The 25,179-nt window shown below is 38.7% G+C and overlaps 2 long non-coding RNA genes across 11 annotated transcripts in view; one reads left to right on the top strand and one right to left on the bottom strand.

Annotated features, from left to right (window-relative positions):
* Window positions 1-25,179, top strand: part of LOC146435110 (uncharacterized) — a 60,333-nt gene that overhangs the window by 13,300 nt on the left and 21,854 nt on the right. For 8 of the 10 annotated variants that reach the window (XR_014853138.1, XR_014853136.1, XR_014853137.1 and 5 more), the window contains 2 exons: window positions 16,125-16,275; window positions 19,849-20,009. This is a non-coding gene — a long non-coding RNA (uncharacterized LOC146435110). The remainder of the gene's footprint in view (window positions 1-16,124; window positions 16,276-19,848; window positions 20,010-25,179) is intronic. The other 2 variants (XR_014853142.1, XR_014853134.1) reach the window with 1 other exon arrangement.
* Window positions 8,025-9,198, bottom strand: LOC146435111 (uncharacterized). Its single transcript, XR_014853063.1, has 3 exons — window positions 9,124-9,198; window positions 8,690-9,003; window positions 8,025-8,218 (listed from the first exon to the last, which is right to left on the bottom strand). It is a non-coding gene; the product is annotated as an uncharacterized LOC146435111 (long non-coding RNA).

The following is a 25,179-nucleotide window of genomic DNA, read 5'->3' as shown; positions in this document are numbered from 1 at the left end:
CATATTCAAACATGGATTTATAGTGTGTTTGTTTCACAAAAAAATGAATCTTTATATCATAGTATGTAGGTGCTATGGCTAATAAATCTGAATACAGTGATGCAGTTTAAAGATTGTCTCAAAGATCAGTGAGATTTTCTCTGAGAGTTTTTCTTTTATTTGGATTAAATTATTCCCTGCTAGTAATTTAGTGAAGATACATGAGTTAAACTCTGTGGCATCATCTTTGTTATCTGTGCCTGAGTCAAGGTTCTTTCTTTCTGTCCCATATGGTTTGAACAACTTGCATTTCTCCTATGCACTTGAGTTTGCTTGAATTTGTCTCATCCTTCTGCTGCACCAGTTGACTCATTCCAGTGTTGGCCAAAACATAAATCAATATGTATCACTTGTGAGGTCTGTCAGGGGAATTTGGACTTGAGCGTGAGCACGAGTCTGGAGCTAACATGACAATATATTTAGAGAATATGTCTAAGTCTTGTAGATAATACTCAATATGCAAAATTGAAGAAATATGGAATGATCAACTTTTTGCCTGAGTCCTACTATAAATCAGGTCAGTTGGGTAGAAGGAAATATGAAAATTCAGAAGACAACTTGTGTGTTACATCCAAATTTTGCACTGCTGATTCAATGTATTCCTAATCAAAGTGTGTCTTGGTGAGCAGTTCACAGTGATTTCACTCCTGGTTCAGCAGAGAAAAAATGCATTTTTCAACATGGTGGGAGAATGTTAAGCTGACTCCCAGAGAAGTCAGTGTTAGTGGTGCTGTTAGATGTCTGTTTCCATCTTTATAAAGTAACAATGAAGGTTCAATGCAGTAGGTTCAACAGAACTTCAGAATTACTTTGAGAAATTTGTCAGAGGACAGAAATATTGCAATCTGTGTACTGTCTGTTTGCCTTTTTTCTTGAAGTATAAATTAATTATGACTATATAAAAACCTCTTACCATAGCTAATTAATCAGAATCTCCTAATAAACTATGTGTCGACAGCACTGTATGTCTAATTAACTTTTTCACTTCAGAATTGTGCAGTTGAATAATGAAGAAAACATTACCTGATGAATTCTTTTATTTTATGATGATATCTCTAGAGACAGAAAAGACAGAGCAGCTTAAATGCCATCTTAAATTACATCTTGGCCTTGGCAAGCTTTCAGCTGGTTTTGATTTGCATGGAAACCGTTTTTGTAAGACTCATATTCTCCGAAAAACAGAACTTAAAGCTATAACTAGAATAAATTATCTATAGCTATTTAGGGCTCTATTAAATCTAGATGCTAGGCACCCTTTTCACATGCAGAATGCAATGGAACAGCTTTTAATACCCTGTCAACCTGTTCTGTGAAAAGTCGATTGGGCAGGGAAGGTTTGATTTGGCTGGTTTTATTAAAATATCTTTCCTCTCCTTCCACCATCATGAACCACTCAGCCTAATTTAAACCAGGCAAATTCACCAATCTGTCTTGCATGTCTGTAGAAACAGCTTTTATTTTTTAAAGTGATGACATCTACCCATAACTGTTGGCATGCAAGCTCAAGACACAGTTATTCATACACTGCTGATAGGGAATTGTTCTTTATATGATATACCAATATAGAGAGCACGTTCATGGATTAACTGCATCCATGCCTCCCTCTTTTGATTGCATCATCCTCTCTGTAGCCAGTTGACTTATCCCTGGGACACAAGGGAAGGGTCAAATCAAATCCCCTTAGACTCTTGTTAGCCAACCTTTTAAGTTTGTTATGCTTTCATAATTTAGAATACGTCCACCTGCAGCACCACTGTGGAATGTAAATATCACCGCACTACACAGGAGTTCATAAGAATGTACAGTAAAATTATTCTCTGCTCTAGTCTTAATAATTATTTAGGTCAGAGTTTAATCTAATGTCTGAATTCAGTGCTCATTTACTTGTGGTGCAGACCAGCTAAAACCAAGGAAACTTCTTCAGGTGGATACTCATGGGAAAAAGGAGAAGTTATAAATATCTTAAAAGCAAATGCTCATAGTATTTGCACTAAATACTTCAAAAAACTTAAAAAGACAGTTACTCTCAGTTTCATCTGCTGTGCTTCCTGGAAATAGTGATCTAGATCATGTTGTCAAATGTGTTTTAAAGGTAGGAATGTCTTGTCTAAGCATTGGATTTCCATCTGCCAGGTTTTTTCTCTGCGGATCCTTACAAAGTTATTGGGAAAAGTTTCAATAAAACAAAGTAGTTTTTTCTTGCAGTGCACAGAGGAAAAATAAGCCTGAGACAAGACTAATTCTAGCTCTGAAATACTGACACTCAAGGATATGTACAGATGTGAAAAGACTATTGCAATCTAATAGAGATAATCATATACCTTTTATACAACCTAATAAGCAATCTGAAAATGTGTACCTTAAGTTCAGATTTAGAGCATGTTAGAGAGTCAGCCAGTCTGACCTCCATGGTTAATGAATTCCATGAGGAGCGAGCAAACACTAAAAATGCCCTGTAGCTCAATGTCTTCAGCCAAAAAGAACTAATCCAATTGACTGAGACCAAAGAAAACGACTGGGGATGTATGGTTCCAGAATGTCTCTGAGGTATTCAAACCCAAGTCAATTTAAGGACTTGTAAGTTAATAACTAGGACTTTACACATAATCCTGTACTTTACAGGTAGCCAGAGAAGGTTTTTTACAACCAGGGTAATGTGATTTTCATGCATGGTGTCAGTCAAAATTTCAGCAGCTGAGTTCCAGACTAACTGAAGTTTCTTCACCAGTGCAATAGCGAGAGTGACAAAATGCTGACATGGAATTGCATTATCAAGTTCTAGATGGGCACAGCCATTCAGACTTGTTTCAGCAAGGGCAGATACCGTGGGGGTTTCTCTATGTTTTAAAAAAGAAGGATATAAATCTGTCCATAACTAACTCAATATGAATACTGGAATATACAACAGCCTCAGTTATTGCCTGCTATTATATCATTAAGTCTTACCAATCAAATATGTTAAACCTGAACTTTTTTGGACCTTGAGCCTATAAAAGTTGGGAGTCTGTTTTAGAACAAGCTAGTCACATTTTCTAGTACAAATGTAGTAGATGTGTATTGAGGGAGAGGGTGGGAAATGGTTTTCTGACAGAAAAATGACTGTGATAAAGGGTTGCCTTTTCCTTTTCATGTTCAAAAAAGTTAAACTGTTATTTCCAGGCACTTGATTCCTGCTTTAGAATTGACTGAGTGAAGGATATCATTTTCATCTTCAGTGGTTGTTGTTGTAATGATGAGCTGTTTGTACCTTAACAGATGATAAATAGATACACAGACATTTAAGCATAGAGCCACCTGAGTTCATCTTTAAACTTGCCTTGGCAGATGAAACTTGCTTTTCAATAGCTCTCCTCAGATATATTGCTGAAAGTTAAGATACGAGAATCAATCATTAGGGATGAAAGCGCCGGGTATTTATCGGAGAAAGGGTTATTAAAAGAAGATCAGCAATGGTTTTACCAAGAATAAATCCTGTCAGACAGAATATGACCGAGTTCTTTGAAGGAATGACAAAAGAAATAAATGATGGGAACGTGGTGGACATAATTTATGTAGACTTCAGTCAGGGGTGTAGCCAGCAATTTGAAGTTTGTACACATCCTGGCTGATCCCTTGCCCCCTGCCTGCAGTATCCCCATAATCTCGCACAGCAGACAGGCCATTGCATATGATCACTAATGCAGCAGGCACACAGAGATGTAGATTTGTATCAGAGCTGTGCTTTCAGAGCCCAGAAAAAAAAGCTGGCCCCAGGAAAAAACAGATTGTATTTTGCACGTGCTGCTTAAAATGACAGTTTTAGAAAACGTCTTTAGTAGGACGAAATCAGAAACACAGGTATCAGCATTATAAAGGCAGAATGGCCTTAGTCAATTAGAAATGTATTTCTGTTGGACACGTAATAATATTTCTTCTGATGTCTTTCCTCTCTTTTTTGCAGACTGAAAGTCAAATATTTATTTGGAGAATTTATCACTTTTTTCTGAGTTTTTCTGAGTTTAGTAACTCTCCCCTCTAGTTCCTGTTTCCAGCACCAGGTCCATAATACGGTCCTGTTTCCAAACGTCTCCTCCACTATGATTACATCATCTTATGTAAAATGCAGATGTTTAACCATGTTTTGCAAGTATTGCTAATCCAATGAGTCAGGTAATCATCTGGCAGTTTTTGTTCTGCCTTCCCTGAAAAACTGAGCAGGAATTATATAGAATTTCAGCCATCATCCCTGTGCTATATTCTAAAGCAGTTTCCATATCACATCCATAGATGGGAATCTATGTGGTGGTTACTTACTTGTAGCCTTTTCTGAATGCATTGAAAAGAGTCTACTCTTCTTCCACTTATCTCATATAATCTGATGTATTACTGGATGTTATTACCTTCAATACTGTCATGCTCCTAACTCATATTACTTCTATTCTCCTGCATGTAATTAACTAGACATCATTCTTCCATATTTACCTACATCTTAAAATTACACTTTGTCTTACATTTTTTCCCAATTCATCTGGCTAACTTAGTCTTTTAATTACTATTTCTTCATAATAATAATGTTTCAGCTAAGCTCGAAATAAATCTATGGCTTTGAAGAGCTACACATGCACAATTTGAATTAGGTTTCATGTCTGAACTTTAGAGGGGAACTACACTGGGTTACTGAGTCCTGAAAATTTGCATCTGTGTTTCAATTTATAGTGCACCCTAATTTCTGAATACTCTATATATTAGGCACTTACTGTTTCTTTACAAAATTATCTGGAACGAAGGCAAAGGAGCATGTATTTGTTTGAAGCTGGTTATAGATCTTGAAAATGTGAGCCAAGTACTGCTTGATACTCGTGTGCTAATTCTGCCACGTGGAATAGCATTGAGTGTAATACAGAGGACATTGGGTGGTTTTGGTAACACACAGTTTGCAGAAGATCCAGTAATTGTGCCCTCAGGCGCTCAAACACATGTACTTTTGACCACAGAAGAGCAGTGTTCTTGGGCTTTTTAGAACCTGATTTGAACCTGAGAAGTACTTTACTTACAAGACCTTGTTCCACCCTCTAACAGTCACTTTGCTTCTAGCTTTTGTCTAGAACGTCAATCTTTGCAAAAAATTTTTCACTCCCCAGTATTTTGATATATGAAAGATTAAAACAACATAAGGAAAATCTGTCATAAAAATCACTGCTTTTTCTTTTTGTAGCATCACATCTGTTTGTTTCCTCCCGTTGCTACTAATGCTCACCACTAGACAGCCAGGGAGATTTGTTCAAGTAAGCATGTAATCACGTCCTCTAAGAAGTGGTGAACCAGATTACCACAAGGCGTGCAAATGTCTGACAGATTATTACTAGCTGTGTGCTTGCTCACAGGAGTCAGGCCAAGCTCTTCTCTTCCCTGTGCTGTGTGCTTTAAATACTGGCTGAATTTGGGTCTGATTGTGTAGGCTCCCCTCAATGGCAGTGCAATGACATGTGGTGGCCTCTCCACCTGAATCCAAGCATCGACGCGTCCTGAATGTTTGCCTTGAATGGCAGCAGCTGGGATTTTGTTGTGTGTTCATCCTTCTACCAGTGCTATCCTTCAGGGTGCCATTATCAAAGTAGAGCATACTTCTCAACCTCAAACAGTGTGAGTCTTGTGGAAAAAAAAAAAATCAAGCAGCGAGATATGTGAAATTCTCATTGAATTAATGGGCCTCTTTGATTTTTTGCCCAAGAGAATACAAAAATCAAAAAATTTTTAAGCCAAAAAAATCTGGCGTCTCCTGGGTAAAATGTGAGAGTTGAGAAGTATGACATAAGCATTAGTAGCCTTTGTGCCTCTTGATAGCTCTCCTGAATCTCCCAAGACTCTAAAAGTTGATTTGTCAGCTTAACATTAGCTTCAGTCTTAGCTGCAGCAGTAGCTGTTGTTTCACCTTTATCAGCAGAAATGGTACAGCTACTGGAGGGACTGATGTGGTAAATCTTTTTGTGACACCATTTTGTTTTTGCCACTATCTCTAATTGGTTTGCTCGTGCACTCTGCATCCCTAGCTAGATAGGCTGAAAGCTTCATCACACTTTAATTAGAAAAGAGCTATTTTAAAGTTACAGAGTTGACTAATTTTATTCATCGTGTCTCTAAGGGTCACATTTTCAAACTGGACCACTAAAAATGCCATTGTGATATATTGCAGAGGCTGAATTCACAATACTGCATTCTAAGCATAGTAATTTGACACATTCATAAAAATTAATGTAGGTCTGTGGGTACAAGCAAAACACAGGGTTTTGTGTGTAAAAAATTAACTGAAACTGATAATATTTGCTCCCATCTTTTGTTGTGCTTCCTGCTTACAGCTTCCATCTATTTGACCAAGTCTGGATGCCCAGTATTGAGTGGTTAGGTATAAAGTCACTTTGGCATGACTCCCTCTTTCTTCTCTTTTCTGCTATTTCCTAGTCACATTAACTGAAATTAATATATTGGTTTGCAAAATAAGGCAAAATAACAGACTAGATGTACATGTAGCCACATGAGGCTCTGGAAGATTTCTAGAGCGTTCTAAGGCAGTATCAAATGACCAACAGTAAAGCTGATGGCACTGAGCTTTCTGGATGTCCACACCCTCATCTCTGAGCCAGAGTGTGGGAGGGAAAGGGAGACAAAGATCAGGGTGATCACCTGAGGTGAACCACACACTTAGTGCAGGGAAAGCTTGCAATGTCCTTGCAGTGTCTTGTGGGACTATAGGCCAGTCACTGTTCTCTTTCACCTGTAAATCCCTTCTTGGCTTCATTGTAGTCAGAAACATTTCTTAGTGCAGCAGAACCCAGCTGTTCATTGTTCTGAAGATGTTATACCTTCAGACATTCTCCAGGGCAGCCTTTATGTGAGAAGTGACTTTCAGTTCAGTCAAGCATATTGGGATTTTTATTGTTCTGGGTCTTGATTTAGGGGTTTGTGATGCAGACTGTTCGTTCTGTGTTTAGGTTTTTTTTTTTTTTTCCTGCCAGATAAAATCCATTTCTCTTATACAGTGTAGTACCAGTGTAGTTCATGAGGGATCTCTGGCTTGCTATTCCAGATATGTAGGCACAAACAGCCACGTCACAAATGAAAAACATACCTTGCTTATGTAGGTATGTTGGAGGTTTTCTTCCAGAAAAATAACCACAGTGTGTTTTTCTTTGGTCAGGTGCTATAATAAAGCTGAACTAGACAGCCTATAATGCAGTTTTGAAGATAAAGCCAGTCAGCCCAGGGCAGGTGTATGGTGGAGGTAGTAGGAAGCCACTGCTGATATGCTAGAAACAGTGAGGGTTCTGTGATCTACCTGCAACAAGAGGAGGCAGCTCTTTATTAGTCCTTTTGTGTTTGTGGAACTGCAACATTACATTGCCCTTTGATTTTTAAAGCCTTCAATTTGTTTGTTTCTCTGGTACAAAGAAACTTCTTAAGCAACAGTTAACATAATCTCTTTTCTTTATTATGGTTTAGATGTTATCTCAGTATCTTTCTTCATGTACAAGGATAGAGAGAGTGGAGCAAGAAATCTATCTTCACTTGATAATCATCAGAGAGGGATTCACCTTGATGAAATGCAGTTATGCTACATCATATTTTCCATCTCTCACTGTAAGGCTTAGCGTTAACATAATATGGGGCTTCATGATGTATTCAAGCAATTTGGATGACCCTTAATGCTTTTTCTTTGTTTGTTTAGTTGTTGTGAGGCTGTGTCTGCTCTTTCTCTAAACCCCCTGTATTTTTTTCCTTCATTATTTCCTTGTTCCTGATTTTCCCAGGTATGCAGCCCAGGAGAAAGTATGTTTTGAAGTGCACTTGAAGGTGTGTTTTTGCTATGTCCTGTTATGCTAAAATGTTTGTTGTATGCACAGAAAAAGATCTGCAGTTTATAGTAAGGTAGAGTTTTGGCATTCTGCATTTCCAACAGTGATTCTGATGGTACTTGCTGAAACATGAGGAAATAGTGAAATTTTGTGACAATATTTCTTCTTTTAATCTCATTTCAAATGTGTAATGCAGGTGGATATGTACTGTTACTTCACTGATTTCCATTCTTTCATAGTGTGCTATTTATTTATGATGGGCAGCAAAATGAAAATTGGATGGTCATTGCAGGGTCGTTGGGAACACTGTCATGCTGACCTCGCTTTGCACCTTCCTGCCATCCTGCCACCTGTAAACCAATTTGATTTGTGGATCTAAGTTTTTGTGTGTGTAGGTGGAGGAATTGGCTGAAAACAGAAATATCTGCTATGCTGAAGTTCTGATGTTTCTTGGTTCATTATACCACACGGATTTTTCAGTTCAATATAAACATAATATAAATAATCTAAAAATGTTACAGTGTTTCATTTTAGTTTGTTAGGCCTAACAGATGTTTTCTATGGTGTAGTTTAACACTGAACTGAGTTTTTCTTCATAATACATTGCAGTGATTAACGGGAAGTGTAATTCAGATGTTTTAAATTAATCAGTTTCAGTTTCATTTTAAAACAAAAGCAAACCCCAAACCTCCTCCCATTATTTCACAGGGAGTTTCTGCCTGATAGATATATTCTGTTTTTATAGGAAAATCATAATGTTTTGGTTCTTATGACAAGAGCATTATTTTTCCTGGAAACAGCATTCTGTAAAAAATTCTTACCCAGTTGTAGTGAGATACTGTCATGATTACAGCCTTGCAGAGAGAGTGAAACATGAATGGCAGTTGTTTCTCCTAGAATCTTTTCCAGTGTCCTCTATATCTATATTCTGCTGGTTTTTTAGATTCTCATTTTCTTTTGAGTTTAGGGCTCTTCCTTTGTGTCCTTGTTCCTTCAGGAAATTTTATGCAATGAAGAGGTTGGGCTGCCAGGAAAGTGAAACTGGAGAGTACTAATATGTCATGCAGACAGTTCCATTAGTAAGCATGTGGTTATTGCATATCTGAAAGGTGGAGAAACTGGTTTAGTTTGGGACCTATTTGGAAAAGGCAAACAAGTTTGTGACAGAACAATTCTGATTGCCAAAAAGCCAGCTGTAGTGAAGGCTTGGATGATGCTCAAAGGAAAATCAAAACCAAAACAGGATTATACAGACCTTCCCAGCCTCTGAAATGGGTTTGATCTATACATCACAAAATGCAGGCTTCTCTGTTTCTTCTGTGAAGACTTCTATGTCTTCTTCTATGTCTTCTATGACAACTTCCTTAGTGATTCTGGAACCTAAGAAGTGTTGGGCAATGGCAACATACTACATAAAACTTAATTATTTGAAAAAAGTGTCTGAACTGATCAATAAACAGAAGCCCTCAGATGAACCTCCTATTTATTCTGTGTACATATGACTTTTATTTCACTTGCTTACATTTTTTTTGACAGTAGAAACAGTTTGCAAATTAACTGAATTTATATTATCAGCCTCTTGGGACCAAGACATTGACATGGAGGAAGAGAAGGCAGATACCTAAATTTTTAGTTATAGCTAATGACAAAGTATGTCTTTCAGTAATCAATCCTTTGTATTTTGTGTTGGATGTCTGTATTCTACCTACAGCAGGTTCCAATGTCCTCAAAATAAATGCCAAAGTAATCAAATGTAGTAAAGCAGTTTGGAAACCTATGCTTCCTAGAAGATCCAGGCCCTGGGGTCTTAGATGAGAATCCTTTATAAACATAGCTGACAAATATTATGCTAAGAGTGAAGGAAGTTTGCATCCTGAGATGCATGTTCTTCCAGGAATATGTGTCACCACAGCCAGTGCAGCAACAGCACCTGGCCTGGGGCTGCTGTCTGCTCCCATTTCCAGCACAGCAATGGTTCAGGGCTCCTGAATTTCCATCAGCTGGGCAATGACAGGTGTATGGCAGCCCACAGGACCCTGCTGAGGAGCTCTTCTCAAGGTACATTTGCAGGTTTCCAATATTTCTGACAGAAGAAAAAAAAATTAATTTTGAATATTTTATTACGCTAGGTGCTTTTTTGTCACTTGATACAATATTAAACTTGCATATGTGTATGTGTGTATATATATATATGCATAGATGCATATTTATCTTGTATTAAATGCTTGAGGCATGCCTGACATGGGAATTGTGGCAATGTGTATTAAACAAACATTGAAATTTCAAAGGATTACATTTAACAAATTATAACAAAAGTGTTCGAAAAACAGTGATGTCCCTGTCTTGCATTTCTTTCAGACACCTTTGCTGTCCTGGATTATTCTCATGAACTGTGATTCATGAGAATAATCCACCCTAGTAGCCTCCACCCTAGTATTTTCTAAACAATATTTTCTGTTTTCCCTTTCAGCTCCAGTCTCCCTTATACACCCTGGAGAAATCCTATACATGAAGTAAATTAAGAGTAGGGAAAAAAAAAAGCTATCTTAAAAAAATTTATTTCTAATTAAATTTAGTCTTTTGTATCAGAGTCAGACCAAGAGCCTTTTGAATATCAACAACACATCTTGAACTGGTTCTAATTTGCACTGAAATTATCATCTGGATCTGTAGAAACACTTTGACTGAATCTGGCCCAGTGTTGCTGCTGTGGTTTCCTATATTAGAACATTCCCTCCTTGCTCTCCTCTCTGCCATGCAGGGTAGTGCCTCCTATTCCGATGGCAGCGACATGATCAGAAAGCAATCCATATTGTGGGTGACATGTGAAACACAGCTCTACATAATGTATTTGGATAACCATTGATTTCTGAGTTTTGGAGATAATTCTTCCCTAAAATTCTGTAACTGGAAAAAAAATTTCTTCTTCCACATGACAGAAAAAAGACAAGCATTTTTTAGCAGAAAAAGAATTTTTATTAGGATCTGATTTTTCTATTTGGTAAATACAACTGCATCTGCTTAAGAAAGATATATTAGCAATTTTTATCCATAATCAAAATGCTAAAAAAATATTTTTTTCTCATCCTGCCTTTTAGCTTTCTTTGAAGTCACAATATTAAACCTCCTTAAAAATATTTATGTGTATTTAGTTAACAAAAGCTCCTGTAAGTTGAATCCATGCTGGCAAAAGGTTCAGGTAAGCTCTCTATATAAGCTTACAGACAATTGTGTAAATCTTCAGCCATTAAAGAGAAAGGAGAAAAAAGCCATCCTCATTACACTGCTGTCATTTACTCTTCATCTCCTGTCCTCTTTAGCAGCATTAAGATGGGATGTAAATTTGCCAGTTAATGCTGTTAGAAAATGGATGGTTCAAGAAGGGCAGGAATTAGAGATCAGTATTAGGTGCAGATAAGCTCCTTTTCCTCCGCAGTGGCGGCTGTTTAACATTCATGGGAAAATCATCATCAAACAGCGTTATCACAGCTCTGTTGATGGCTGAGGAACTTCATCACTATGATAATTTTTTTTTTTTATAGCTGTGAGCCAAAAAGCTCCCTTTTATTTCTGCTGTCTATAACTGCGATAGAAGCTTGTTTGTATGGGTAGGGTATTGCAAACTCTTAGCTCTTCAGCCAGGTTTGATTTCTTTCCACCATCACTCCCCCACTCAACCCCTTGTGTACGTTGCACTAAACAGTAATGCTGATTAAAAAAAGAAAAAAAAAAAAAAAGACTGCTCAAACAATCCTTCAAAGAATAACTGATATTTTTATGATCAGTAATTCAAAGTTCGACAAGTGATGCCATTCTGTAATGGAACTGTCATCCATTTTGTGGTGAGTTAAGTGTTGAGACTAGAAAGCAAACATCCGGGGATGAAGTGGATATCTGATGCCATGTGAACTTGACCATGAGGTGCTTTAAGGATCACAACATGGCTAAGAGCTACTTTGTTTTACTTTTCTCATCACCAGGTATAAAGGTTCATAGCCTGTTACATCTTTTTATCCCCTCCAACCTGAGAAGGCAACTGTACTTACATGTATTTTCTTGAATTTCTTTTAACTGGAAGTTACGATAGCTCATCTGTAGATATTTTGTCACAACATGCAATGTCCAATTTTAAACTCATCAAATTTGTGTAAGGACTCACCTCCAAATGGTATTTCTGCCCCACACTCAGCCATCTTTGAATGTATCTGAGATGCTGATCATGGTTCTTTGCCTCATACTCGTGAGGAGGGAAGATACACAGTTCCAGACTGTATGCATTCTTCCAGGGGAGATAAGGGGCTATTCAAGGAAATTTTTTTAATTTATTAGGGTTCTCAGCTAATGCTTCTTTGCAGCTTTGACCTCATTTTTTGTAGTTTATCTGCTCTAAATGACATTTCTCATTTTGAATATAGCTGGAAAACATTGTGCTAAACAGCAATTTTGTAGCCTCCACAGCACCACCTGATAATTTTGATATTTCCACTTTGAATTCAGTATTGATTTGATTACTTAGGTAATTTACTTTTGACACAAGCTCATTCCTTGTCTTTTCCTGAGCAGGGAATTCCAATCATGACATGTTTTGCTGAATTATGTTTGGAGTTTAGAGATAAGGACTTTTGTCTACTCGAGACTCTGCTTAGGCCACCAAACTCATTTCCCATAGGAAGAGGGTTTGAATCCAGTCAGGAACCTAAAGGTGAAAGGCCAGTGCTTCATAATTTAAATATTACCTTATAAACATAAGTTTAAAGCAGATATTGTGTGGTGGGTGGAATAGTAGAGTTATTTTAAGTGAAATTTGAAGGAACTGTTGCCTAAAGAAGTCTGGAACAGACTGCCAGGTTCCTCCTCAGCTTGACTGGCATCCTGAGCTGCTGCCCTGGCTCTCTCCAGTGCTGTCACCAGGCTGCTGCCAGAGCAGAGCTTTAGGGCCACCAAAGTGAACCCTCCTTTGCTGGGCTTCAAGTCAAGGGAGCTCTCAGCCATACCCAGAATGGGGTGGTGCTCCCAGGAATTATTATTCTCTTGCATGAAATCATTGTCATCAGCCATTCAGTTCTTCATGGCAAAATAGGGATGTACTAAAACAAAAAGGCATTCTAGTCCAGATTGGTGCTGGATCAGAAGCTACCAGCTCCTGTGGGAATCCAGCTAAGACAGCTGTCCTCTTTCCATGTAACAGCCCCACAGACTGGAGATGGATTCATTTTTCTTCAGACAGAAAGTTCTTTTCTTCTTCCTAGTTTCTGAAAGGAATAGTCACAGTATAACCAAGAATTTTTCAGGAACCATCAAAGGCTTTTGAAAAAGTGAAGGACTAGCGATGTTGGAATTTGAGGGGGGTGGTTTGTTTCGGTGGTATGGTAATAATTATTATGGAAAAATTATACATACCAAGCAAGGTCTCTTTTGGAGCTGTTCTGCCAACATTACATGCTTCTCCTCCTTAGTCTTTGCTTTTCTAAGCAGGTAACTGCATCTAGTTTCATCAGCAAGAGGTGTAAAATAAATGATTTTTTAATTTTTGTACTACTGAACTAGATGAGACTTTGTCTTGTGGTAGCTGTACAATTTCCTCTCTGTATTCAAAGGGAGGAAGCTTATGTTACCATAACATTGACCTTAAGATACTGTAGTACTGTTACAAAGACATTGAATGTTTTCTTGCCTTTTCCAAACTGTGTGAAGCCTCTGAAATGTGCAAGCATATTGGGGTGTTTCAGTACTGCTTCAGGTTGGCTTCATGACCCATTTAAATATCCTGGGTTATATTCAGTTTTTCCTAGGACATCATAGTTTCTTGTATGGTTCATTTTAAAATAACTTCACTACCAAAAAAAAAAAAAAAGAAAAAAAAAGAATGCCTTGGGTTCACAAGAACAAAAGACAATGATTGTAATTTGCCTCTGCCCTTTAGCAAAGCAATCAGCAATTTTCTAGTATTTTACAGTCATCCATCTAGCTATCTGTTCATCTTGTAATACCCTTACTTTTTCTTGGAAATATTCAAATTTATTAACCTTTTAGTAACTGGCAACCATTAACATGCTGTATTAACAAAGAAGAAACTTGTCTCTTGTAAACCTTTGTGTGCTAATTTATTGGTTTACTCTACTTTTTGTAGGCAAAAGTTGTACAAATGTTGCCATTGGCAGCTGCTACCTGTCCTGCTTTGACTTCCACCTCAGCAGGGTGGCAGGAAGGCACATTGTCTCATTAAGAAGGATTTTTCACAGCAGTGCAGCGAGGCACAAGGCAGTTGGTGTTGGCCTACTGGATCCACTGGAGTGTGGAAAACATGGGAGGATCTTTGGTTGTGGCAAGGCTGAATGATACTCATGCACTGGTTTTGTCTTGATCATTTAAGAGTTCTTTCTCAAGCAATAATAGAGGGTGTATTTACCTGTGTTCATACAAATGGACTCTATAAAATTGGTAAGAAAGCATTTTACAAAATTACAATTCATCATTCAATGTTTTCTGAAGTATCACACAAAGATATCTGATCAAACTCTGCATGACCTGACTCAGATACTGACAGCAAAGCACCTACATCAGCACGGTGCTCAGCTGGCTGAGTAGCCCTGGGCAAGCTCAGGATTGCAAGGTTGTGCAGACATAACCAACAATCTCACCCTTGATGACTGGGGAAATTTCTGATGTGAAAAGGAAATGCTTTGTGCCTCAATTGTTTCTTCCCACATACTGCAAACCCATTGACTGCTCTTGGCAGTGTCGGGAAAATTTCAAGTGTAGATTTTAAATTGGGGCAGACTGAATCAGAAAGAATGAATGAAATAAGTCTGAGTTCCTAGTTGTAGAAATTATAAAACTAAGCACAGATGAGATTGTTGTAGAGGACAGAACCACGGGAACTAGGGGCTGGATAGTTAGTGACAATACAAACCACTCTTGGATGGAAACAGTAGGACTGTTACAAGTAGATTCTAAATACTGATCACAAAAAGCAGCAACTCATCTGCATTCCAGAAAGGTGAACTGATTCAAATTATGCTCAGGTTTGATTTTAAATATTTTATTGATTTTTTTTTTCTTATTCCCTGCCCAGGGAATCTGCTCAGACAATTTTCTGGGTGGGAATTTCTAGGGTTTAGGTTCACCTGAGCTGACATTGCCCATTGAGGGTATTTAGGGATTCTGCACTGTCCAGCACTGTGAATCTCTTCTTGCTCCAGTCCTTTTCCAGGCACAGACTCACCTTCTTCCTGGCAGGATTCTTTATCAGAGGAGTTTACCTTTACTAATCTCTGTGGCTAGAATTCGTGCTGCAACCTGTGGACTCGTGTGTGTTTGTTCATGCTTCACTTCTGCACCAGAGCTGGAAAGATGCAAACAAATAATTGCACAGCACTGCTGAGCTTTGTGCTCTTATACCTCTGGCCACCTCAGCCACTGAATTCAGCAGGGGCAGGAACCACGTGTCATCTCCTCTCAGTGGCTTCTGTATATACTGGGACAACCAGAAACTAAGCAACTTTTGGACATTTATCTGTAACCTTTAATAATTTGCTATGCATATCCACTCATTCCTTTGTTATATTATCAATATTCTGCAGTGCTACTGGTTTTAATAAGAAGCCTTTTCACTGGTTTTCTTTGTTCTAGTCATCTAATCTCCTAATGGAAGTTTCTAATTAAATTCCTACAGCCATTTTCAAACTGTGTTTTGAATAACAAAGTCTTGCAAATGCTCAAGTGTATCTCTTCCCCTGGCTTGGATGCTCTACCTTCCAAATAGCTGTGGGGAAGTGATGCAGGTCAATGTGGAGAAGGGTTGCTGAGAACCTCTGTCAGCTGAATGAGAGGATGTAAATTATGTTTCCTATACAGGAAATAATGCAGCAGGTCTAAGAAAAGTCTCCCAGAGTCTCACTCACTGTTTTAATGAATTTTGAACTGATGAGGAAGAAACACCAGGTATTCGTGGAGCAACCAGCACTTTCCTGGTGGACCTAGTGCTCCACAGAAGCTGAGAAACCAGGATCACCAGTGAAATTTATTACTTCTCTATCCAAAACCCTCTAATTTGGGTTTGAACTTTATGCACTGGGTGCAGCAAGGGTTGAATTACTGTCATTCATATCTCATCAGCATTCTTCGCCTACTTCGCAGCAGAATGGAGAAAAGTGGAAAGAAAAAGAAATGTCAGAATCAGCTCATAAATATGGTGATTATGATAAATACGAAAGACTATGTTTGTCTAATTGATCCTTCTTTTATTAATCCCAGGAAATATTGCTACTGGCATGTGCTGCCATTTCCAGCTGGATCAGCAGAAATACTCAGAGAAATCTATATGGCAAAAGGTATGTCTTGGTGTCCTCACCTGCACGTGGTTCTGCACACAGAGGTTTCTGCATACAGACCTGGTCATCCTCTGGTGTGCAGCTCAGTGTTCCTTGACTGCACACTTGATGTGAAAGCCTCAGCCAGAGCTGCCTCCTTCTCCCCTTTCTCTAAAGCACTGTTACCTTCCTGCTTCTCCTGCACACCTGCAGAGGATATTGTTTTGGCCAGAATCAGATGAGCCCAGGTGGTAACATAATGCACACTGCATCTAGATTTAACACCTGTTTCACATAGGGCTTAGGAGTTTTAATCAGTTTTATGCAAGTTTTTGGCACTCTGGTTTCCTACTTTTTTATTTTAAAGCTGTTTAATAAGTGGGTGAAGAGCAGCAATAGATTTATTTAGAGGTGGTTCAGATTTGTTATCAGGGGGCTGCTCACAGAGGGTCTGTGTTTCAGCAGTGTTTATTTCTTTTTGCAAAAGCATGCATGCATACATGAAAAGGCCTGTAAATTTTACAGATAAATTTGGCTTTTCTATATTACACTAATACCCCAGTTGGCTATGGCCAGTCTCACCTGACAGTCACAAAGCTATCATGGATTCCATGCACAGTTGACTTTAGGGGTTAGATAGATTTCATTTAAAACATTTCTGCCTTTCCCCTGTCTATGGGATGTCTTATGCACAGACTGGTTTCAGATTTGCTACTTCTGGTGCTTTATTGCAAGCATAGAACAGTTTTTGGGCTGAAATTAGATCTCACATAAAATGAGGAAATCCTTTGAAATTCCCTGTGTGAATAGTGCTCAGTACTCAGAAATGTCAAAATTTGTGCTGCCTCAACATTCACCACAAAGAATTCTGTCCAGCACCCTATTACCTGTGCTTTAATTTTTTTTTTTTTATTTAATAATATTGTTGACTCTTTAACAGGGAGTTTTGTGATCTACTAGAAAAATAACTTACAGGAAAACTATTCAGGAAAGTTTATTAATCTGATGGTCTTTTAAATTCCATTTAGTTCTATTGACAATATGCTTTACCATCACCTGAAAAAAGCCCTCTGTTTATTCTAAACATTTTTTCTGAGCTCGGAAATTTTATTCCCACTCTAGGAGAAAACCTTGAAATTGTGACGTTCTTTTAAAAGTGAAAACAGACAGAAAAGCTGTCAGTTTTCCAGTATGTTTGTGAATTAATTCCCTTACCTTTTTCCCCAAATAAAAGACTGGTTATCTCCGTGGAGGAGACTCTCCACCACAGAAAAGCGAATGCCTTATCAGAGATGTAGATTTCGGGACAGACAGTACATTGCCTGTAAACTTGCAGCTCACATGACAGATGGAAACCTGATAAAGTGAGTGTGCTGATCACTGCACAGAGATTAGACTCCCTAATTTGCATCTTGTCTTCCAATAACACTTGCTCTGTTTTTGCCTTCAAATTTACCTGAGCTTTAAGCACAGGCATTTGAGGCCTGAGCTTATTTAAACTTTATTTCCCTGAGTGGAATATTTCCGTTTAGCTGGATTTTAGTTCTACATCTAACAAAATACAAACACTGCAGGGAAGGTATGTCAGCATTTCTGCTCCCTCAAAATTCACCACAGGGGTTTTGTCTGACCCTGCACCCTAGCAGCCATGCTTCTAAGTTTTTGTGCTTTACAAAGTGTCTCAAGTATCTCTTTGAGAATTCCACTCTTAACCATATGTCTGAGAAATATCTCCTCTTCCCCAAAGTGCTGGGACATTTTCTAGCTGGATAAGCCTGTTTCCCTTGAGAGACAGACAGGATGGAGCTTAGGGTCCTTTTTGAGTGCCACATCCCCCAGGCACTGTGGTGGAAGGTTGACATTAGCTAGCCTGCACAAATATTTGCTTGCATCTTTGCCATTTTCAAATTCTGTCTCTCTTGTTTACCCTTCTCTGTCCCTGCCTATCATGTTTCTTTCCTGGCTGTTGCCATTAGTATGTAATCTTTCTGTTCTGTGTGTTAAACTAAGGCACATTTGTCGGTCATTATCTGAAAGACTCTTTATTAATAGGCATAAATAACATTGCTGGTGCCTAATGCACATAACTCTAGTGTCAGTACTGTCCCTATGAGGTGCCCAGCATGCAACACAACACATTCTGTCTGCAGCCAAAGGTTTTTCCTGCTGGGCATTGCAAGGCCAGTGTGCAGCTGACCTCAGGTTAAAAACTTCATTTAATCCGTTCTGTATGTGCAGATTTGTAGGAGCAGAAGAGAGGAGGCTGAAGGTGGGACAGGAATGAAAAGCTGGCTTTCCTTACTTACTCATCATTTTCACTGGAGTGTTGTGAAATTCCATAGGGTAGGAGATGTTCATGTCATTTAGCCTGAATAAATGGCAGTGGGTGTTTGTGGCATTGTACACATCAGCAGAATATGGATGGAAATGCTTAAAAATGGCTCTGAGATGGTAGAAGCAGGAGGTGCTCTTTAAACAGGCTTCTGTAAATTCAAATAAGATCATGTCAAGCAGTTTGTATATATTCCCACTCACCCTGAACATAAAAGGTTTAATTTCAAACAGTTCTACTTTCTTTCAAGTGGAAGACATTTACCAGCGGTGGGACAGAGACCTTATCCCTCTGAGGACACCAGAGAAAACTGGTTTCAAGTAGCTAATCACAGGACCATCAGGGCTGGAAGAGACCTTCAAGATCATCTGTAAACTATCAACTATAAACCCAGCACCCTGATAACCACCCCTAAATCGTATCCCCAAAATCCTAAAATCTTGCATTGGATCTTAGCATCCATTTCTAACCATGTCTTTAGAAGAAGGTGCAAAAATCCTCATGAACAACAGCTCAAGGAGGAAGCAGTTTTACCACCCTTATCTTAGGGTTCAGTATAGTCCAGTATCTGCTGAGCCATTGAGGACTTTGCCACACGCTGTGGGGAAAAAGTTGTGATGCTCATGCAACCTCTCTAGCACTACACACAGCTCAAACCTTAAGCCTTTTTTTTTTTTTATAAGTAGCAATTAATGAGAATCGTGATCTAAAAATTAAAATGGTAATGAGCTTTTAGCATAATGAGAAGAGCTTGTACAAGCAAGAAAAAGCATTTCTGGGTCTCTGAGTCACATTACTCCCCAAATACAAAAGCAGATGTTAGCCTTGGCTGGAATGAGGCATATTGACTTGTTTCATTTTGCTCAAAAAACCCTCATGTCACACAGGAAGAGGATTCTCTCATGTCTCCAACCTCATATTCTAATGTTCTTCTTATCCATAGCTTTGTTAATTTGGGGCTGAGAAATCATTATACTTATTTTGGATTGATTATATTTTCCTTTGTTTGCACATCCTTATTATCTTTCCATTGAATCATAGAATGGTTTTGGTTGGAAGAGACCTTAAAAATCATCCAGTTCCAACTCCCCTGTCACAGGCAGGGACATTTTCCACTAGAAGGTGGAAGGTACATTTTAAAATGTATCAGTACAGAGTGATGTACAGTCAATGATTTAGGAGTCAAATAAATTTCTTTTCTGTTTAAATCTGTCGAAAATAATGTCATCATTATGTGCCACAGATTGTACCTGGACCAAATTTGGTGAGATTCAACAAAACTGCTCTAAATTAAAAATAAGTACAACTATATTATTTTGATATTTTTCTCTTTCAGTGAGTGCTGACAAGAGAAATACAATTTTGAGAAGAGAATGAAAATCATTTTTGATGAGTAACTTGGTTCCCTTATTTAATGAGTGTGTGACATTTTGCAAGTCTTACAAGTACCCAAGCATAGCAATGAAGCTTCTCTCTGTGGCAAAGACACCTAAGAACGTACAAGAGTTTGGAAGCCTTTTAGGCTTGACCTGATAAACAACTCATGAATATTATAGCCACAGTATGCTCCTCACTGTTAGCCAAATTGATGAGTTGAATAGGTGTCCAGTTTTTTTCATCTGAATTGAGAGTATATTTCATTTGTGGGGGGAAAAAGGAAAAAAAAGCATCATTCAGAAGAAGAGACTTTGTTTTTGAAATAATTTTCTTTCTTTTAACATTTACAGAACATTCATCTATTTGAAGTCTGGCTCCCAAATATAACAGGTTTTATCTCAGAGGCATGAAAAAATGTGGTAACTTAAAAAAAAAGAAAAAAAACACATAAAGACTGAACAAGCAAAACAAAATGTATTTTAAACTGTTTCCAAGTGCTTTGAGTTGTTTAGGCATAGGCGGTACCTACATTTGGTGTCTAATGGAGTGTCAGGAATATTTACTGTATGTCTTTTCTTTTCCTCTGATTTTGGTTTATGAGCATAATTTGAACCTACCTCATTAAACAAACATATATTCTCACAAACATTCCTTTTGCATTTCATGGCTATAGCTTATCAGTCTTCATATTTTTTGGCTCACTACTCTATTGACTCCTTAAAAAGTTGGAAAAGTTTGAAAAATAAAAAAGTCTTGCTCTCACTGAGCAACTTTGAGAAACTCAGTGGGGGTTTTCAAAGGTGTTGGTATGAAGAAAACACCCAATTTTCATGATGTGTCTAAGGGATTTGTGAGATTAATTTCCTTATTTAGCTTTGAAAATCCTGCCTGGAAGACTCAATCCCACAATTCAGTGTGGGGAAGAGGAAGGTCACACATTGCCACGTCCAGGACACAGATGGTACCTGTCAAGTTCCTGCCGTGGCTGTTGGAGCAGATCTTGCTGAATCACCCTCTTCCTGAACCCACTTAGCAGGCAGCTGGAGATTTAACAAGACAGCAGGGAATTTTGCTCCTAAATCCTTGACTGAGACTGATCACCTAATGAATATGGGGCTTTATCCTCCCTATCTAATGCAATTGTGGATGTGCTTATAAATATCTCATTTTTAATGTGTTGAACATGGCTCTCTTGCCAACCCATAAAGCAAGCTATGTTTGTAACTTACGTATTTTTTGGTCTACCTAATGAGTAAAAGAAAGTGACCCTTAGAGGGAAGGCTGTACTGCAAACCTGCAGTTCTGTGAAGCTACTTGTGCAAATGAGGTTTGAAAGGAGGGGAGGGAGGGGATAAACACTAACTCTTCCAAAAGGGTTTACAAAAGAGATACAGTGCACCATATTATCTAACAGTGCTCTGGCTTTTCACTCAGGGAGACAGACATTAAGGTGCATTAGTCCTATCATTTGTATGTCTGTAAATATCAATAAAGTATGTTATTTGGCATTCACGTCGACACAATGAAGGACGAGGACTATCCTTTTCAGGAAATTTCACAGAGCCATTCACAAACAAAAGCTCAGTAATTTAATCTTTCAAAAGCTCAATAATGCTAAGTTCAAAATTGCAGGTTTTAAACTAATGTACCTGATAAGTAATGATGACAGAATTTAAAAGGTCCATTATTTGGTAATCTAATATTCCCAATCCCAGTTATCTGTCAAAGAGAATACTCTCCCTTAAACAGCGCTAATGTGTTCACATCTACATTAATCTCTTAGGGAGAAAAGAAGCATTCTTCAGGGGCTTTATCTGTTCCCAAATGTCTGACTCCACGAGGAGCCATTTCGCACTGCTGCTGAGGCTATGTAAATGACTCCAATGTCTTTGTGCGATAGGTGCGATTTCTTACGGATACACACCATACGGAATTACTGAGAGGCTCCCTGGCCAGCCAGCCCTCGGTGTTCCTTTACACGCTGTGCCTGATGCCTTTGAATCCTCTGCTGCTTCTCCTCTCCAAACAAACATCGTGCTTGTGCGTTTGCTCCTGACCTGTTTTCTTGCTTTTCTGTGCAGCACAACTCTCTTTTTCTGTTGTCACGTCCCATCCATACTCCAAAAAGTCGCAGGACCGTGGTATCAGTTTGACAGGATTCACAAGAGGACAGCTTAAAAGCACTGTGCCTCTCTTTTCCAGGGAATGCCATGCAATCATATACACAAGATAGGATCAGGTGTACCACAACTGCCCACAGCCTGAATTCATGCAGGGGTGCACAGGGTGCCGTAGGGAAATGGAGTCACTCTGTGTTTTCCTTGGATTTGCAGCCAAATCCTCTCAGTTTGCCTGCTCTGGAAATTTCTTAGCTTGCAGCTCAGCTCTTTAAATCTCATTGCTAGAGGAGATTTTGGCCTCAAGTAAACCTGAGTCTGCCCTGCTCCATTCTGTATCCATGGAACCATAGAATGGTTTGGGTTGGAAGGGACCTTAAACACCGTCTGGTTCCAACCCCTCTGCCATGGCAGGGATGTGACCCACTAGACCAGGTTGCTCAGGGCCCATCCAACGTGGCCTTGAACACTTCTAGGGATGTGACATCCACAACTCATCTGGGCAATCTGAGTCAGTGCCTCATTACCCCTGAGTAGGGAATTTCTTCCTGATACTCAATCTAAATCTCTCCTCTTTAAGTTTAAAACCTTGTCCCATCACTAGACATGTAAAAAGGTATTTCTGTGTTCAGGCTGATGCAGGACTTTTTTAAGTGTGTGTGCAATAGAATAAAGGCAGTCACTACTTCAGGAACACTCTACTTTTTCCTAGCTGAATTTTTCAAACACTCAAGTAGAACATACATAAATACAGAATTCCTTGTGGTTTTTATGTCTTTCTTTGTCTTGATTTTCAGAACTTAACAACAGACACCACAAAGTGACCCAGAAGGAAACTTTTCTGAATCATTAAGTGTATCAATATAAAAGCTTTATTTGCAATGCTGCCTGGAGCACTGAAACAACATGATTTCTCTCTGAATCCTATGGAGCAGCATATAAATACACTTGGCATAGTGTTGTAAAGGAGTTCTGAAGGTGGTGTTAACTCAAAGGTTTTTTGTACAATTCAAAGAAAAGGAGAAATGGTCAGAATTGTGGTATTGTTGAGAAAATGTAGCTGTTTACTATGTCTGCAGGCTATTGGTTTGGGAAAGTAGTTGAGTGGAAATTGCTTTTTAAAAAAATTCCTCTTCTGAGTCGGGAAGGAAAGTCTCATGTTCACATGTGAAAGAAGCTCTGTTTAAATTTAAAGAGTGAAACGAAAGGTCCAGTTCAAGGTATAGTAACTATCCCTGTTTAATGCAGTTAGTCCTATGAATAGAGTACATGTTAAAAAATATTAAATTGCATATTAAAATTATTAAAGAATCTTTCACATTCAATATAATATGGTGGCTATAGTCTGTCACACATGGCTGCTTCAAAACAGCACTGCACCACTGCCCAGAGAGAATGTTTCACTACTTGCTGCAGAGCACTGGGAGCTGCCTTGGCTGATGTGGGTGCTGCCCTTGCAAACTGGCTCCACGAATCCAGTCAACACCAGTTGCTCAAGGAACAGGACTTTTTTCAATTAGGAAAATTATCCCAATGGTGAGATTAACACAGCCATTTCCAGGATGCACATGTGACCCTCTGGAAGCTAAATTTGCTGTGGAAAACAAACGCCTCCATATAGAAACTGAGCCACATATTCAACACCTGGCTCGAGACTAACAAGCGGTTATCAGGCAGCTCCAGGAGAGCTCTTCAGCAAGTGTTTAAATCTGCATTCATATTTCAGTGTTTTGTTGAATCATGGCAAGGGCAGCATGATATTTAGCGTGACATGTGTAACCCTTGTGGGAACACTGAACTGATGCATATACATCCTTTCCCCAGGTGTAACACCTGGCCTGCCAGCCCCATATCTGCTGCAGCCGAGGGGGCAGGAGGCACAAATAGAAACTTAGCAAATGTTTACTGTCTCCCCAGCAGCGTTTTACTCCTGGTTTTCCTCTGTGGAAGCCTGCAGGGAAAGCTGGCCCTTTTAATCCCATTTGGCACATTAGGCATTTATTTGGTGATGTTTTGAAAAGTTTTGAGAGATTGAAATCCATTTTGCTTGCAGCTGTCTGACTCAGAGTGATTCGCGTTTTCAGTGAAGACATCTCAGTGCCACAATTGACACGGGAAGATCAAATCCTGTGAGTGTGCCACAGAACTAGGAGAATGTGTAAAATATTCTTTGTGTTTCTCTGTTTCACGCTGACCCTTCAAAACCAGGGAGGGCTCAGTTCCCACCTGATATATTGTATCTGATTGCCAAAGATAAATTGATCCTTATCTACAAAAGGAGACCTTTTCTTCTGCTCCCATGAAAGCATCTTTTGGGATGATGTTTGAACAATTGCATATTAAAGAACCTCTGCGGTATCAATAATTAAAACTAAATAGGTCAGAGAGTTTGTTAGGTGCTTTCTGTATTTCTAGGTAATTCCTTCTCAATTCCAAAGAAGTTACTAACAATTTCTGCCTTTAATTACTTCTTTAGTCAGATTTTCTTCACTTTCATTACTTCACTGCTCCTTTGGGTGCTTTTTAAACCTCGGTATGATTGTTTTGATTCATTCTTCTGTTAAATACCAGACTTTGCACAGTTTAGTTCAGCTAGCCATCAACTCAGGAATATGGATATTTTCATTTTTTTAGGCTGGTCATTCTGTCCTTCTAACAGATGACAGCCAGTAGTCACAACTCACTCAAAAACCTGTTCCAGGCCTGCCTTAAAAATTCTGGATTTCTCCTGAGGTTTGTTGATTTCCCTCCTTATTTTCTTTTTTTTTTTTTCCTTTGAATTTGCTCTACAGGCCTTTAGCTCCAGCTAGTGGCTTACTCCAAAATGCAAATTTTGTCCAGTGCCTTAGAAGAAAGGTGGAGTTTAGTTGTAATTCTTACAGTATTCTGAAGTGTGTGTTGAGAGGGAGAATTATTCAGAGACATTAGTTCTTCCTGGCTAAATTGAGTTAACACACAAAATGTTTAAAATGTAATAAACACACTCCTTTTTCAGACTGCAGCCTCCTGTGTTATCACATTGGGCCAAATTCTACCCTCAAGTGTAGACTTGCACAGCTCTTCTGGACTTCAAAGAGAGCAGCACGTATGTGTCTTAAAGCAAAGAAACAGATGTTTTATCAAATAAAAAGCTTTACCTTAACTCCTACTTTGCACCCTTCTTATTGAGAGTT

This window comes from Lichenostomus cassidix, chromosome 6 (assembly GCF_008360975.1).
Source record: "Lichenostomus cassidix isolate B80296 chromosome 6, HeHo_3.0, whole genome shotgun sequence".
NCBI classification, from domain to species: domain Eukaryota; kingdom Metazoa; phylum Chordata; class Aves; order Passeriformes; family Meliphagidae; genus Lichenostomus; species Lichenostomus cassidix.
The sequence above is the reverse complement of the archived record's forward strand: the minus strand, read 5'-3'. Positions and strand labels throughout refer to the sequence as shown.